Here is a 15,608-nt window from a genome sequence, read left to right on the forward strand (position 1 = left end):
TTTAAAAATATACATGTGAAGGGGCCCCTGGGTAGCTCAGTCGGTGATACATCCACCTCTTGATTTCAGCTCAGGGTATGATCTCAAGGTCGTGAGATGGAGCCCGTGTCAGGCTCTGCGTTGGGCATGGGGCCGGCTTGTCCCTCGTCTTCTACCTCTGCCCTTCTGTAAATTATTAGGAGAAAAATGAACACGATTAAATTATTTGAGAGAAACATTACAGGTGATAAAATTAATCATAAAAATGAACATGTATCTAGTTCTTGAAAATGCAATCCCAGCCCGTGCCGCTCCCAGAGAGCTTCCTAAGGCAAGCGAAACCAGTCAGAGCCTCTTGAAATGGAGACGGTCGCTTCTTCGGGTAGCTCCTCAGCTCCAGAAAATGAGCATCTTCAAGAGACCCCAGAATCCAACAGTAGTGTGTATCCTTTCTTCAGGAGGTTTCATTGCTGCTGTGGCCTGATCCCCACCAGCTCCAAATCAGTGGTATTGGATATGTCCCTGCAGGTGAAGGAAGCTTCCTTTGCTTCAGCAACTAGTGGTGTCCAAGCTGCCCCTTAGAGGGATTGTAAGATGCGAAGTTTTGTGGGCATGCTGACCATCATCAATACCCTGCACCGCTGCTGTAAATCAGCCTTGGTACAGATCTACCAGCTGTGTCTATAGCTGCAATGTCTACAAGAGCCAAGCTGTGGGAGGAGCCACGATGTCCTTCAACAGATGAATGGATAAAGACACATGGTCTACATATACAATGGAACATTCCTCAGCCATCAGGAAGGACAAATACCCACCATTTGCTTCAACGTGGATGGACCTGGAGGGTATGATGTTGAGTGAAGTAAGTCCATCGGAGAAGGATGATCATCATATGGTCTCACTCATATGTGGAATATAAGAAATAGTGAAAGGGATTATAAGGAGGGGAACCAAGTGGGAAAAAATTAGAGCAGAAGACAAACCGTGAGCGACCCCTAACTCTGGGAAACAAAGCGTTACGGAAGGGGAGGTTGGTGGAGGGAAGGGGGTGACTGGGTGGCAGGCACTGAGGAGGGCATGTGATGGGATGAGCACTGGGTGTTCTACTGTATGTTGGCAAATTGAATTTAAATTTTAAAAAATTAGAAAAACATCTATGAGCTCAAAGAACACAAGTCAGAAACTCAGAGGAAGGTGTACCAACAAGTCTCCTTCAAACCTCTTGTCTGCATTTTTCCTAATGCCACCTCGTCTGATGCTGTCTCTTCATCAGCTCAGAACAAGATCCACAGGCTGCCAGTTGTTGACCCAGAGTCAGGCAACACTTTGTACATCCTCACCCTCAAGGGCCTCCCCAAGTTCCCCAAGTTTATAATGGAGTTCCCCAAACCAGAGTTCATGTCCAAGCCTCTGGAAGAGCTACAGATTGGCACCTCTGCCCATGTTGCTACGGCCTGCACCACCACCCCTGTCTGTGTGGCTCTGGGCATCTTTGTACGACACCGAGTAGACTGGAAAGGCCGTGTGGTGGACGTCTGCTCTAAGTTTGATGCCGTCGGTCTGGCAGTCGAAAAGACCTACGTCAACCTAGACGTGTCTGTGGCCCAAGCCCTGCATCATCGATCACATTCTGTGTATTTAATTTAAACGCTCGCATCACTTTGAGGGTGTCCTCGAGGGCTACCTGTGTGAGACTCTGGAGAGAGACGACCATCCATGTACAGGCGGGACGCCGAGGTCACCGACTCGTAGTGGTAGATGGGGGTGATGGGGTCAAGGGGATTGTAGCGCCGCCTGACATCCTGCGGGCCCTGGTGCTCACGGGAAGAGAGAAACCCTGAGCTGGGGGTGGCATTGGGCAGCACTGGGGGACATGACCCCCACACCCCGCTGCCTGCCCAAGGAACCACAGAGGAAACCTTGAGGGAACCGTGAGTCTGTTCCCCAGTTGGGAGCCGGAGAGCCCGTTAGGGGAGAAATGAAAAGGGGATTTTGGCTCTCCTATCCTCACCGTACAGCCTGCCCAGCCCTCTTGGGTATAGTAGCCTCCTTACTGGGTGAATGACGGGCAGAGTGCCCCTCAGGCAAATTTTCATCGCCAAGAGACCCCCAGACTTCACCCAGCCGTTGCCTCTGTCTCCATCCACGACTCCTGAGATGACGGCACAACAAAACTCTTCTTAATGGTATTTTTACTCGTCCTGTTTCATGCTGTTGGCAGGAGGCTGTGCACATGTCCTGACACTTCTTCCCATCCTGGGAGGGAGGAGGATTGCAGGGAGGAGGGACAAAGGGAGGTGGGGCTTGCTGGAGGAGGAGGGCAGAGTGATTAGCTGAGGTTACTGCTTTTCATGGCAAACTTCATTAAAATGACGGGGACCTGTTAAAAAATAATAAAATACAATCACAGAAAACAGTATTTGTCATTGATTTCACGAGGTCAACATATACAAATTTTTTTGGTGCGAATCTTTCCATCTGTTGAAAACCCCTTTCTGACTCAGGATAACAGCAAAGGGAATCTTTGCGTTCAAATACCCCTGTCTTCATTTGGTAATTTTGAGGTTGTTTTGACAAACTGTTTTTTTGTTCTTTTTTTTTTTTTTTTTTTTTGCAAGGACTAGTTTCTTTTTTATTGATGGCATGATATTTCTAGTCTGTGTCTATCTTGGTTTCTGTCCCGGAAAGATGAAGATTCTCCATCATCACCGTATCGATTCCAATTCGGTCATGTCTCTATCCCATTTCTCTGAGATGCCTTTGAACGTCCGGAGGAGGCTTTGTGCAAACAGAAGCGTTGCGACGCTGCTCTTGACACAGACAGACTCACCCCGCCTGAACCTGCGGGCCGTGCATTTGTTTCCTCTCGGTGCCGATGCTGGATGACTAAATCATTGATCTTGATCTCAAGATATAAATTATTCAACTGAAATGATACTTTTGTCATGGTTAAGATGGAAGCATTGGTATCCAGCCCCTCCAAAATGCACAGTGGAGCTCTGGGCCCCCCAGAGAGGCCAGTGAGGAGGAAAGAGCTCACGTGGGGCCCAAGGCCAGGCGAGAGTGTGGGGCTTTGCTAGGGCTTGCGGGGGTTTCAAGTGGAAGGAACGATGACATCGATGCACCGTGTAGGGAACGGGCTGCCGGTGGGATGCAGGAAGGGAGGCAGGCCTGGAATGCAGCGCGAAACGATGGGACGTGCTCGGAGTCAGCACACCTGTGGGTCGCCCTCTGGGTGGAAACTGGATAAGAACCATTTGCGCAGGTAAATGAGGAGGTGGAGAGAAGGTGGTTCTGAGGGGTTTGCTGCAGCAATTCAGGGACTCTTGCAGTGAGGACAAAAGGACAGGGGAAGATTCGAAGAGGTACCTGCAGAGTTTGGGCTTGCGGGTGTGGAATTTGTATTTATTTATTTGTTTGTTTATTTTTTAGAGAGAGAGGAGGGCGTTGAGGGGCCAAAGAAAAGAGAATCTCAAGCAGACTCCACGCTCAGCGCAGAGCCCAATGCAGAACTGGATCTCGGGACCCCGAGACCGTGACCTGAGCCGGAATCAAGAGTCAGACGCTCAGCCGACGGAGCCCCCAGGCGCCCCAAGGGCGCGGAGTTCATAAGGCCGGTTAGACCAGCAGGGCAGAGGGGGCGGGAGCTACTGGAGGAGGAAGGGGTGGGTCACGGAAGCTCGGGTTCTATTGCAGGACCCGCTGAGAGCTCCCCGGAGACAGGACGCAGAGACGGGCCGACCCAGGAAAGCAGCAGGAGCACGAGTAGGAGCAGGAGCATGAGCAGGAGCAGGAAAGGTGCGGAAGGAGAGCACGGGGGACGGGACGGGGGACGGGCGTGCTCCGATGGCCTGCAGGCCGGAGCAGGACACGGGGAGGGCGGGCTACACGACGGCAATCAGATTCCGGCCCCACAGGGAGCCAAGGCCTGGCCTGACCGCCAGAGGCTGCCGCTGTCATGGTCAAGGCGTGATGACAGGGACAGTCCAGGGGACGCTCAGGAGAGACAGCAGAGAGACAGAGGGCCACAGCTGGGGCCGACGGTGCGTCCGTGCGGACCTGGGGATGGGCCAGACGGAGGGCAGCCCGGTGGATGGCCACCAGCCCCGGCCCCGACCCGTCCTTGCGTGCACTTTCTCCTCTCGCTCCGTCTGGCTTCTTCTCCCTGCCCCCCCCCCAAGTTTTCCGAACGCCCCAGTTCCCCACGATATTTGCTTATCTTAATCTCCGATGCCTCTTTCAATGTCTCTTTTCTTTTTATAATCTTTTGACTTAAACGCTTTGTCCCAAACTGTTTTTATAGGTTTTTTTTTGTATGGCCATGCTTCCGAGCACCTGCGTTCCCAGGGATGCTCATCACGCCCTCCTCGCTGAACGACAGTCCAGGGATAAAAGTCCTATTTCCCAAATCTGAGGTTCTTCCCTTTGATGCTTTGAACACGCTGCCCCATCGTCGCCTCACACGTTCAACATGTTGTAGTAAAATTAACGCATAAAAGAGCAAAGGGAATTTCAAAGCTTGTGGAGGCAGAGAAACAGATCACCGACAAAGAACCGGGAATAAAATTGATAGATTTTTCAATGGTAACCCTGAATGCAGGAAACACATTTAGGAGATGAATTTTTGACTTTTTTTTTTTGATCCATCCCCGTGTTTCTATTTCTAATGTCGCCTGTGAACGTGTGGCTGCAGTTCCTCTGACATTGCCGGGCTCCTCCCGGCTCTTGCTTCAGCTCACTGTTTCTGGGAAGGGCCGGGCTCCATCCCTGTCCTCTCAGGAAGCACAGAGGATGGGGTGGTGAGTGAACCCCAGGGGAGGGCGCCCCCCACACGTGGCCTCTGAGAGAAGAGAGTCCCCTCCCCAGCCATTGGGCATGAGCTTCCAGAGTCCTTGTTGTCTGTCCCAAGCCCGCATGAGAAGCGCAGGCGTAGACTCCACCAGCTTGGGTCCAGGTCAGCTGACGCCCAGGCAGGCTTAGCCACTCATTGGCCACCTCACAATGTCCTCCATCCCGGGTGTTTCCCACCACCCAGGGAAACCCTGCTTTGGGGGAGACCCTGCAAGTGAACCAGCGGGGAGGCTAGTGGGACTCCTGCTGGCTGATGCTGTGTCCTGGGGTCAGGTGGGCACTGACTCACACCTGGGCCCTCTCTGCACCTGCCACCTTAGAGCTGGGTGTTCCTGTGCCATCACCTGCACTCCGTGGTCATTGGCATCCTCTCCTGGGAGCTCCCCCCTCCTCTGGCTTCCACTGTATTCGGCTGGCTTGGCTCGAGCCGGACTTGGGGCTACGTATGTCTGCTTCATCGTATGTTTTGGTTACTCTCTATTATTTTGGAAGAATATCACTATAAAAATCAGTATAAAATATGCTCTTTTAAAACCAGAAGTGGGGGCACCTCAGCGGTTAAGTGTGATTCCGGAGTCCCGGGATCGAGTCCCGCATCAGGCTCCCTGCATGGAGCCTGCTTCTCCTTCTGCTTGTGTCTCTGCCTCTCTCTGTGTCTCTCATGAATAAATAAATACAATCTTAAAAAAAAAAGAAAAAAAAGAAAAGGTGACATGTAAGGGAGAGGAGGGAAATTGAGTGGGAAAAATTAGAGAGGGAGACAAACCATAAGAGACCCCTAACTCCAGGAAACGAACAAAGGGCTGCAGAAGGAGAGGTGGGCAGGGGTGTGGGGTGACTGGGTGATGGGCACTGAGGAGGGCACTTGACGGGATGAGCACTGGGTGTTGTACTGTATGTTGGCAAATCGAACATCAATAAAAATAAATTTTAAAAAAAATGTAAGAATTTAAAAAACAGGAAAAGGTGACATTCTGTATTTTGCCCACTGTACACACAAACACGGGGTGGGTGGAAGAAAGGAAGAAGGCTTTGGCTTCTGGAACACACCTGTCTGGGATATACTTAGACCCCATAAGCACAGTTGCAGCTGCTGGGTGCGTGGCACCCAAGAGCTCAGGCCCAGGCCACCTGGGCCATCCGGGCCGTCTCTGCTTCCGTACCAGCAGTGGATCCGGGGAGAAGTCTCACCCCCCAGCCTCAGTCTCCTCCCTGGGAAAGGGGTGGTGGCCGTGTGGGACGGCTGGGCTGACGGTGTCACACCGTGCATGTCCTCAGCACCCGATAATTGTTTCTATTGCCTCGAATCATCGTGTAACTTTTGCCGTGGTGTTTTATGTCCCTTTGGGGACCGGTTAGGAAAATGTGTCACTTCTCAACTATAAAATTTTACAATGTACCAACTGTACAAATATTGATTCTCTGTAATAAAGGGCCAGGTCTTTGCTCCCAAGTGAAAGGGGGAGCCGGTTAATCTCCCCCTGCCCCCGCGAGGCTCCCTGGGGGCTGCTCTCTGGCACATGCCCCTCCCCGAGGGTGCGGGGGCGGGGGGAACCACGTGAGCAAATGGGGTAAATCACAGAACAGCCAGGTGAGGCCACTAAGCCCAAGACACTTGGAAGGTAGAAAAGCCAAGAAATATCTAGAAATTATGGCAGTTAAAGAAACGTCCACGGAGAGAGTTGGTTCATCCCTTCCGTGTTGGTTTGTTCAACAAAGTTGAGCGCCTTCTGTGTACCAGGCTCTCGACCGTGAGGATGTAGCCTCTGCCTGCGTGGATCTGACTTCTGGCATTCTCACCTTTTATTCATGCGTATAGTCACTTCACAAATATTTGTTGTGCTCCTACTATGTGGCAGGCAGTGTCAGGGGCACGGTAGTAAATGGAATAGGTTCCAGTTGTCACAAAATGCACATTTTTAAAAAAGATTTTATTTATTCGTGAGAGACACAGAGAGACAGAGGCAGAGACACAGGCAGAGGGAGAAACAGGCTCCTTGAGAGGATCCTGATGCGGGACTCGATCCCAGGAGCCCCGAGGTCATGCCCTGAGCTGAAGGCAGATGCTCAACCGCCAAGCTACCCAGGCGCCCCACAAAAAGCACATCTTATTTGGAGATCCAATGCACCATAAAAAATAATAATACAGCGAGTCACAATCTGGCCGCTGGTGGCAGGCACACCGGACAAGGGCCTGGATGTTCAGGGGCTGGTGTGCTGTCGAAGAGCAAGGGCCTGCAGGTCTGGGGCGAGTGAGCACGTTCAGGCAGCCAGCTTTCACAGAGCACCTACCATGCGTCAGAGCCCTCCACAGTGACCTTGGGGCTCACGGTCCGTGTGTGGAAAGGCAGGGTAAAAAAACCAACCTTGAGCTGCTGCCGTGTGTCTCGACGGCACGCCGCCTCGGATGCTGCCTGGGTCCATCCGCGAGGCATCTTGGATGTGTTGCTTCAGTTCGTCTTCCCTCCCCCAGTGTTGAGAAGCAGTCCTTAGACACAGGCCCGCCATACAGGTGGGGCCACCGAGGCTCAGAAGGGGCGAGCAGCCCAAGTAGGAGCAGGATCAGGGGCCCGAGTACCGGGATCTGGAACTCAGTGAGCCTGGCCACGGGGAGCCTCCCTGTAGGCTGGGGGGTGATGACCTCACGGTCTGGTTTGCTCGATGCGTGGGTTAGTGTGTGTGCTGCGTAGGACCACGCCTCCCGCACGGAAGGTTCTGCACCTGGTTTCCAAGACAGCGGAGTCTCTGAGGCAGAGCTGCTTGTTCATCCTGGAATGGTTTCCCATCTTCCACCCAGGCGGGTGTGCGTCCTGGGCACGTCCCTGCAGACGGAGTGAAGCTTCAGGTGTGAAGGGGCAGAGCCTTCCCAGGAGGCCCAGGAGGACGTGCACACGCACCTGCAGACGCGAATCCAAGAACCAGAACTTCCCGGGCCATTCTGAGATCCAGGTGTTGGTGACACGCACCCCAAGATGCTCCGGGGTTCAGGGGAGGGCTCCATGCTCCGAACGACATCTGAAGGCAAACACTGGGCTCGTTTCTGCTCGTCTCAGTCAAAATAGCGCAGACCTCTTATGACTCTTCCCTCATGAAGGGGTGGAGTTAGTTTTTAAAGGAGTCGCTGTGATTTTAGAGAAATTATGTACCTGCGCACCTGTAAGTGATGACAGCTGTGCCCCCGCAGTGCAGACACGTGTGTGTATGTGTTTGAGGGCTGAGGGCACGTATAACTGGTACATTATATACATATTACTAAGAACATGTAATTATTTTCCATCATTTTTATGCAGTTGCACCTGCACGATCCTCATTAATTGCCATGTGTTTCGGGAAGCCAAGGTCCGGCCCCTTCTCGGCAGCCTGGAGCATCATCCAGTTTCCAGTTACAGGGAGAGACACCTAAGAAAGCGCCGCCTTCCTTCCCCTCTCTCGGGTTTCTCACCCTCCCTTCCTCACCCTTGTCTTCTTCCCTCCTCTCTCCTCTCCTTCTCCCCCTGCAAGCACACTTCCCCTGGTGACGGAGCAAGCCAGGCACCACACAAAGCACTCAGGATGCTGGCATGGACCCCAGCGGCCCTGCTCCCCGTCCGCAGGGGATGGTGATGGACCCCCAGCACACCGGTGTTGGGTCGTGAGCTCGTGAGTTGCAGGCACTGCAGGTGCCTGTGGCCAGCCGTCACCTACTGGGGGGAGCGAGTCCCAGGAGGTGGTGGCCTCTACGCCAGGCTGGCGGCTTTGAGGAGATCAGCAGGCAGGGATGGGGGTGGGGGTGCAATTATTCTCCATGTAGGACGCGACACCAGCCATCAGGCCCCTCACCCGGAGGGTCCCAGGACCACCGGTCAACAGGAGGGTCTGGCTTCTCCACCCGAAGGGGGAAGGCCTCACATCCGGATACCGACACTGAACAGGAGGGAAGCCGGTGCACGACTCCAGCCACGCCACAGGAGCGTGGGGACACCCGGGAGACCCGGAGGGAAAGACGGAAAATGGCAAAGGACTCACAGGCTCCGTTTTCTACTTTCTCACTCAACCGAAGAAAGAACCCTCTGGAAACGCATTTCTAATCTGTATAATCAGCCTTCCCTGGCTGCCAGTTGAGGTTTCACACCTCGCCGCCATCCCGCTAACTCGGGCCGACCTTTGGTTTTGTGTCTCCCTTGTTGAGAATCAGGTCAAGGGGGACACTTCACGACGAAGTCAGAGCTATTTGCGTTATTAGGATGTAATTCTCATTGGCAATTATTCTTATCTTTGGTCATAAATTATGGAATCCTTCTTATGTGGAAGCATTTACGAGACGCCTGCGCAGTTCTCGGCAGTGTGCTGAGAGCCAGAGATGAGGTACGGGTAGGGTCGGGATGCCGGGTGAAGTCACAGACACGGACGTGCCTCAGCAGGAGGGCAGGCCTTGGCGGGAACATGGGCCGCGGGCTGCGTGCGTGGAAGCCACGGCACCGTGTCCTGCTCTTCGGTCCGAGGGAGGGAGGGAGAAATGCAGGGCGGTGGGGCCAGAACGTCTGCGAACCTACCCAGCGGGCAGCCCCAACAACCCTACCCTGAGCCACCCGCACTGGTGTGCGTGCCAGGCCCTGGACCAGGCTGGGAGGGAGGGGACGGCGCTCTCAGGACAGCCAGCGTGACGGGCCCGGGTACAGCTACGCCAGGGCTGGACAGAAATCACAGAGGGAGAGTGGGTTCCTTCTGGTGTGAGGGCTGAACAGCACTCGTGGAAGATCTGACGTATCAGCTTGGTCTTCAAAGCCTTTAATGTTTTCGAAGGAGGAAAAATACAATAGGAGCATTGCCGGTGGAGACACCACCATGCGGAGGTGCTTCTGGGCACGAGAGCTTGACAGACTTTGACGGACAGTCCATGGATTTGGGGGGAAGCATCGGGAGAGGGAGATGGGAAGGCAGAGGGGCTGGGTGGGGCTGTCGGGGTCATCTCAAGGGTATAAGGACCAGAAGGACAGGTCCCAGGCTTTGAAGGAAGGTAGGGCAGCAATGGGCAGGGTCGACGGGAGAAGAAAGCTCCAAGCTAGGAGGCATCACCTGGATGGGAAGTGAGAGAGCTGGGACACAGGCTCGGGTGACAGTGGTGGTGGAGGCAGGCGGGAGGGGAGCAGCATGCTGTGTGCCCCAGAACTGGGCCGGCCCGGAGGGCAGGGACCCCATGAAGGAGCCAGGTGCCAGGTGGGAAAGGTCAGGCGGGAGAGGAGCTCAGCACTGGAGGCGGTCAGCCCCGTCGAGGCCAAGGCCACAGGCTGGGGAGCCCACCCCCTGCTCCACAGTGTTGCCACAAGTGGAGGAATTACTTGTGCAGCTTTTTCCGGATTTTGAAAATATCACTTACCATTTGCTAAATGCAAAGTCATGTGCGTCCATTGTGAACCCATTAGGAAATATGGAAATGGACCAAAAGGAGGTGGACAGGGGGAAAAAGTACTCATCATAATGGGATACCACCCACAGAAGGTGCATGATGTCACAGGAAGGGGTCTTTCTCTGCCAAGACGGAGCCAGGTCGGGGTGGGGGTGGCTGGTGGCTGGTGGCAGGGCTGTGTGGTGCTGGGCGCAGCACGAGGAGGGTCAGAACATTCCAGGGGGTTCACAGCAGAAGGAGGACGGCCAAGGAGTGCATGAACCCGCAAGGGGAGCAGCACTGCGAGACCCGGTCTGACCTGCTGTGGGTCCTCAGTTTCCCTCCGCGGCTGCCAGGTTCTTGATGTGCTGGGTGATTGGGGCTCATTGAAAACAGTGTTGGAAGGGCCCACGCAGGTCACGCTCTGGGATTCACGAGTGAACGAGCCCTGGGGTTGACAGATGATGCGGGAAGCCTTGAGTTTCTTGGAGCTCGTGGACTCGGGCTGACGGAGAGTAGCTGGGAGGGTATATAGCTAATACATGGATCACAGCGGAGAACATAAACTCAACCATAACTAATTGGTTTATTTTATTTATAGTTAAATTAGCCATATATAATTTGGTTTATTGTATTTACTCCGAAATATTTTTTAAACACCAACTTAGGTCATGCACTACTGCTGGGAGATGAAACACAAGAATGAAAAACGAAAAGCACGTCACTCATAGAACTTAGCTGCTGGGAGGAATGATGTTGACAAATGTGCAAGCAAATATGTAAAACCCCACAATAGCAAATCCAATAATGGCACAGGACCAATGTCATGGGATTGGGATGGCTCCCATGTCCTACCCAGCTTCCACTCTAAGGTGGAAATGGGCTGAGCTTCTCCACTGGGAGAAATGGACAAGCCAGGTGGGAACCCCATCCAGCAGTGGGGCGGAGGGGGGATCCTCTGGGTCTGATCTCCCTGGTTTGAGCTACTGGAACACACGCCAAGTAACCAGCACATCCACAGATCCCTGCTGCTGCTGCTGCCGCTGCTGCCAGGGACCCGTATGATGATGGTTGATTTTCTGCGTCAACTTGACTGAAGCATGGCGTGCCCAGATATTTAGTCAAACATTATTCTGGAGGTTTCCGTGAGGTGTTTTGGACAAGATTAGCATTGCAATCCTTGCGGGTGGGCCTCATCCAATCCGTTGAAGGCCCAAATAGAACAAAAAGGCTGACCCTCTCCCCGGGGTCAGAATTCTTCCTGCCTGCCTGCCTGCCTTTGAACATGGACATTGACTTTTCATTTTTTTCCTAATTTAAGATGGAGACTACACCATCAGCTCTCCTGGTTCTCAGGAATTCATACTCAAACTGGAAACACACCATCTGCAGTCCCGACTCTTCACTTTACTAAATGACTGCAGGTCTTAGGGTCTCCTACCTCCATACTCATGGGATCCGATTCCTTATAAAAATCTCTTCGTAATATACACATCCTCCTGCTGGTTCCTTTTCTCTGGGGAACCCTGACTGACACATCATAAGGTCCAGAATCATCCCCACTGGTGTCTACACCACCATGGTCAGGTTCCCTCAGTTGATGCCAGACTGGTAGGGTCTGCTTGGGATGCAAGTTGTACGGTTGGACTCCCAGGCACCACAATTGTAGACTGTGTAGACGCACCTGCAATCAGCTTCACAGAACCGCGATCCTGCAATTCACACTGGGTTTTGGGGTCTCACACGCGATTCATTTGTGCTCTGTGCGGTATGTCACACAGGGTGGGCTCTACCAAGACAAAGAAGGTGGGATGATCTTGGACCACCTCGATGATAAAGTGACATTTTCTTTCACGTTTCCCATCATCCATACACGCAAACTTTATTTGCATAGTTTATAGCATGCTGAAGATCTAATTTCATTTTTATAATGTAATTTAGTTATAATTCACATATCATAAAAATCACTCTTCTGATGTGTACAGTTCAGTGGGTTTTAGTAGATTCACAGGGCTGTGTACAATCGCCATTATGCAATTAGAGAACATTTTCATCACCCTGAAAAGAAAGGCTGTTCCCGTTAGCAGTTGCCTGCCTTCTCTCAGCTCCCGGAGACCACTCTTCCATGTTCTATCCCTATCGATTTGCCATACTCTGGACATTGTACCACGTGATCTTTGGTGAATGGTTTTATTCAATTAGCATAGCACATGGAAACTTGTCAGTACTTCATTCCTTTCTTATGGGTGAAAAATAGGGCTGAAAAATCTATATATTCCTTGTTGTATTTATCCAGAATCCAGCTAATGGTCGTTTGGTTGTTTCCACTTTTTGGCTGTTGGGAATCATGCTGCCATGAACGTTCATACACACGTTTCTGTGTGAACACATTTTCATTTTGGGTAGTGGGGTATTTACCAAGGAGTGGAATTGCTAAGTTGTATGGTAACCATATGCTTAACAGTTTGCACTAGCTAAACCCTTTTCCGAGGGTGATGCTACCATTTTGAAATCCCACCAGCAATGTAGGAGGATTCGGATTTCCCTACATGCTCATTAGCACTTGCTGTCGTCCACCTGTTCTCATTTTGGCCAACCTAGGAGGCGTGCAGTAGCTTGCATTTGCATTTCCCTCATGGCCAGCAACATGGAGCATCTCTTCTCGTGCTCATCCGCCATTGGTGTCTCTTCTGGGTGGAAGTATCTGTTCAAATCCCTTGCCTACTTTTAAACGCATCTATTTATTTCTTTATTGTTCAGTTGTAAGAGCTGTTTGCATGTTCTGAATGCAAGTATCTTATCAGATATGTGATTTGCAAACATTTCCCACCCTACCCCCCGTTCCTTAGATTGATGGTATTCTTTTGAACCACAGAAGTTTTGAGTTTTGATGAAGCCCATCTGGGACAGTATCTAAGATGCAATTGCTTACACCAAGAACACAAACGTTTTCTCTTGCTTTCTTCTAAGAGAGTTATCGCTCTAGCTCAGGAAGGGCTTGCCATCTTGGAAAGTCTTGGAAAGTCATAACCCGGGGTCTGCATGGGGTTATTTGGGGTACACTGTGTGAAGTGAGGAGCCCAACATCATTCCTTTGCATGTGGATGCTACTTATTATTACGCTACTTATCAAAAGGACCATTTTCTCCCTAGTGAATGATCTTGACATCTTTGTCAAAAATCAGCTGCCCATAATTTCAGTAGTTTGTGTCTGGACTCTTAATCCTGTCACATCGATCTATATTTCTATCTTCATGCTCATACCGCACCATTCTGAGTACTGTGGCTTCGTGGTAAATTTTGAATTGGAGAAATGTATGTAACTCCATCAACTTGATTCTTCTTTTCAAGATTGTATTGGATATTCTAGCTTCCTTGCATGTCCTTATGAATTTTAGGATTGGCTTGTAAGTTTCTGGGGAAAAAAAAGAAAAAGAAAAAGACATTTGGGATTTTGATAGAGTTTATGTTAAATCTCAGGACAGGAAATGAGGAAGGCACTTGTTGGGATGAGCACTGGGTTGTTATACTATATGTTGGCAAATTGAATTTAAATTAAAAAATGTAAAAAAAAAATATCTCTAGAAGGATTTGGAGAATGTTGCCATCTTCACCATATTAGGCCTCTGATCCATGAATATGAACTATTTTCCCACTTATTTGGGGCTTTCTTCATTCCTTTTATGTTTTGTGACTTTCTATGCACAAAACTTGAACTTTCTTTGTAGAATACATCATACATTTGCTACTGGAAATGGATGCGCTTTTTAAATTCTGTCTTGGATTGTTTGTTGCAAGTGTATAGAAACACAATTTATTCTTATATGTTTATCAGGTACCCTGTAACTTTGCTGAGCTTGTTTATTCATTTTTGTCTATTGGTTTAAGTTTATTATTATTATTATTATTTTTAGTGATCTCTACACCCAACATGGGGGTCAAACTCACGGTCCCAAGATCAAAAGTCACATGCTCTACATACTGAGCCAGCCAGGTGCCTCTGTTCATTGGTTTTAGTAGGTGTGTGTGTGTGTGTGTGTGTGTGTGTGTGAGTTTCTTAGGATTTTCTATAGGTACTATCATGTTATCTGTGAATAGAGATAGTTTTACTTCTTCCATTCCAATTTGAGTGCTTTTTGTTGCTTTTTCTTAACTGCCCTGACTAGACTACCTCCAGTAAAATGTTGAAGAGGAGTGGTAAGAGCGGACATCCGTGTCTTGCTCCTGATCTTAAGGAGAAAGCCATATGTTGCCCTTAAATATGATGTTAGCAGTGAAATTTTTGTATATGTCCTTTATCAAGATGAGGAAGTTTCTTTTTATCCTTCGTTTCTCACTTGTATTTTATCATGTAAGTGTGTTGGAATTTGTCAAATGCTTTTTCCTCATGTACTGAAATGTCATGTTGTTTTGTCCTTTATTTTATTGATATGATGTATTACATTGATTGATTTGGTGATGTTTAACTAACATTGAAATCCCAAATGGTCACGGCATATAATCCTTTTTATATGTCACTGGATTCAGTTTGTGAGGATTTTATTCAGGGTGTTTGCTGTTATATTCATAAGGGATATTGATCTGTAGCTTTTCTTTTCTTACAATGTCCACATCTGTTTTATTTATGACAGCTGGTTTAAAGTCTCTGCCTATGAAACGCAGCGTCTGGGCTCCCTAGGGAGACTTCCTGTCAAGTGCTACATGCTTCCTACCCCCCTGCCCCATGGATCAGCCATATGTTTCTGTTTCTTTATGTCTCTCTCTCTGTCTCTCTCTCTTTTTGGTGAAAACTGTACATTTTAAATAATATAATGTAACAACTCTGGAAATCAGATTGCTCTTCACCTGCCATATTTGTCATTGTTTCTGCTGCTTGTTTAGTGGCTTTCCTGAACTCTTTCTGTTGTGTGCGGCCACTGATTAGTTCAGTTGTCACCAGATGACTGCAGGCAGCTGACAATCCTGCCTCAGCCTTTGTCTCCCAAAGGTCAATTAAGGTGAGAGATGGGACCTCCTTGGATCTTTTCCGGGCATGTGCACAGCCCTGCACGTGTCAATGGTCGTCTGGATCCCTGGGAATATTTCAAAGTTTTCCAAACCACTACTTTGGACATCTCATTCCTCCAGTTTTCCTTTTAAGATTCTTAGCCAGTTTCTGTTTTCGCCAACTGGTATCACTGCCTCAGGCAGCTCAATGTTAAGCAATTGCTGCTGATTGTTTTTGACAAACACCCTGGGTATATAGCTTGTTTGCACAGAATGAGTTCTGAGTCAGGTCAAATAAAGACAAGCCCTTTAGGTTGATAGTTTCCAGTTAACTGTCAGACAGTTCAAATAGTGATCATCCTATAGCTTTGGAGCCTTATGGGAAACTCCAAACTCATTTGGTCCCCGAATGGCTGCCAGGCTAGTT

General features: G+C 50.1%; 1 pseudogene; it reads left to right on the forward strand.

Annotated features, from left to right (window-relative positions):
• Positions 1-292: 292 nt before the first annotated feature.
• Positions 293-1,820, forward strand: LOC144322988 (5'-AMP-activated protein kinase subunit gamma-1-like; annotated as a pseudogene).
• Positions 1,821-15,608: the final 13,788 nt, after the last annotated feature.

Source organism: Canis aureus, chromosome 11 (genome assembly GCF_053574225.1).
Source record: "Canis aureus isolate CA01 chromosome 11, VMU_Caureus_v.1.0, whole genome shotgun sequence".
NCBI classification, from domain to species: domain Eukaryota; kingdom Metazoa; phylum Chordata; class Mammalia; order Carnivora; family Canidae; genus Canis; species Canis aureus.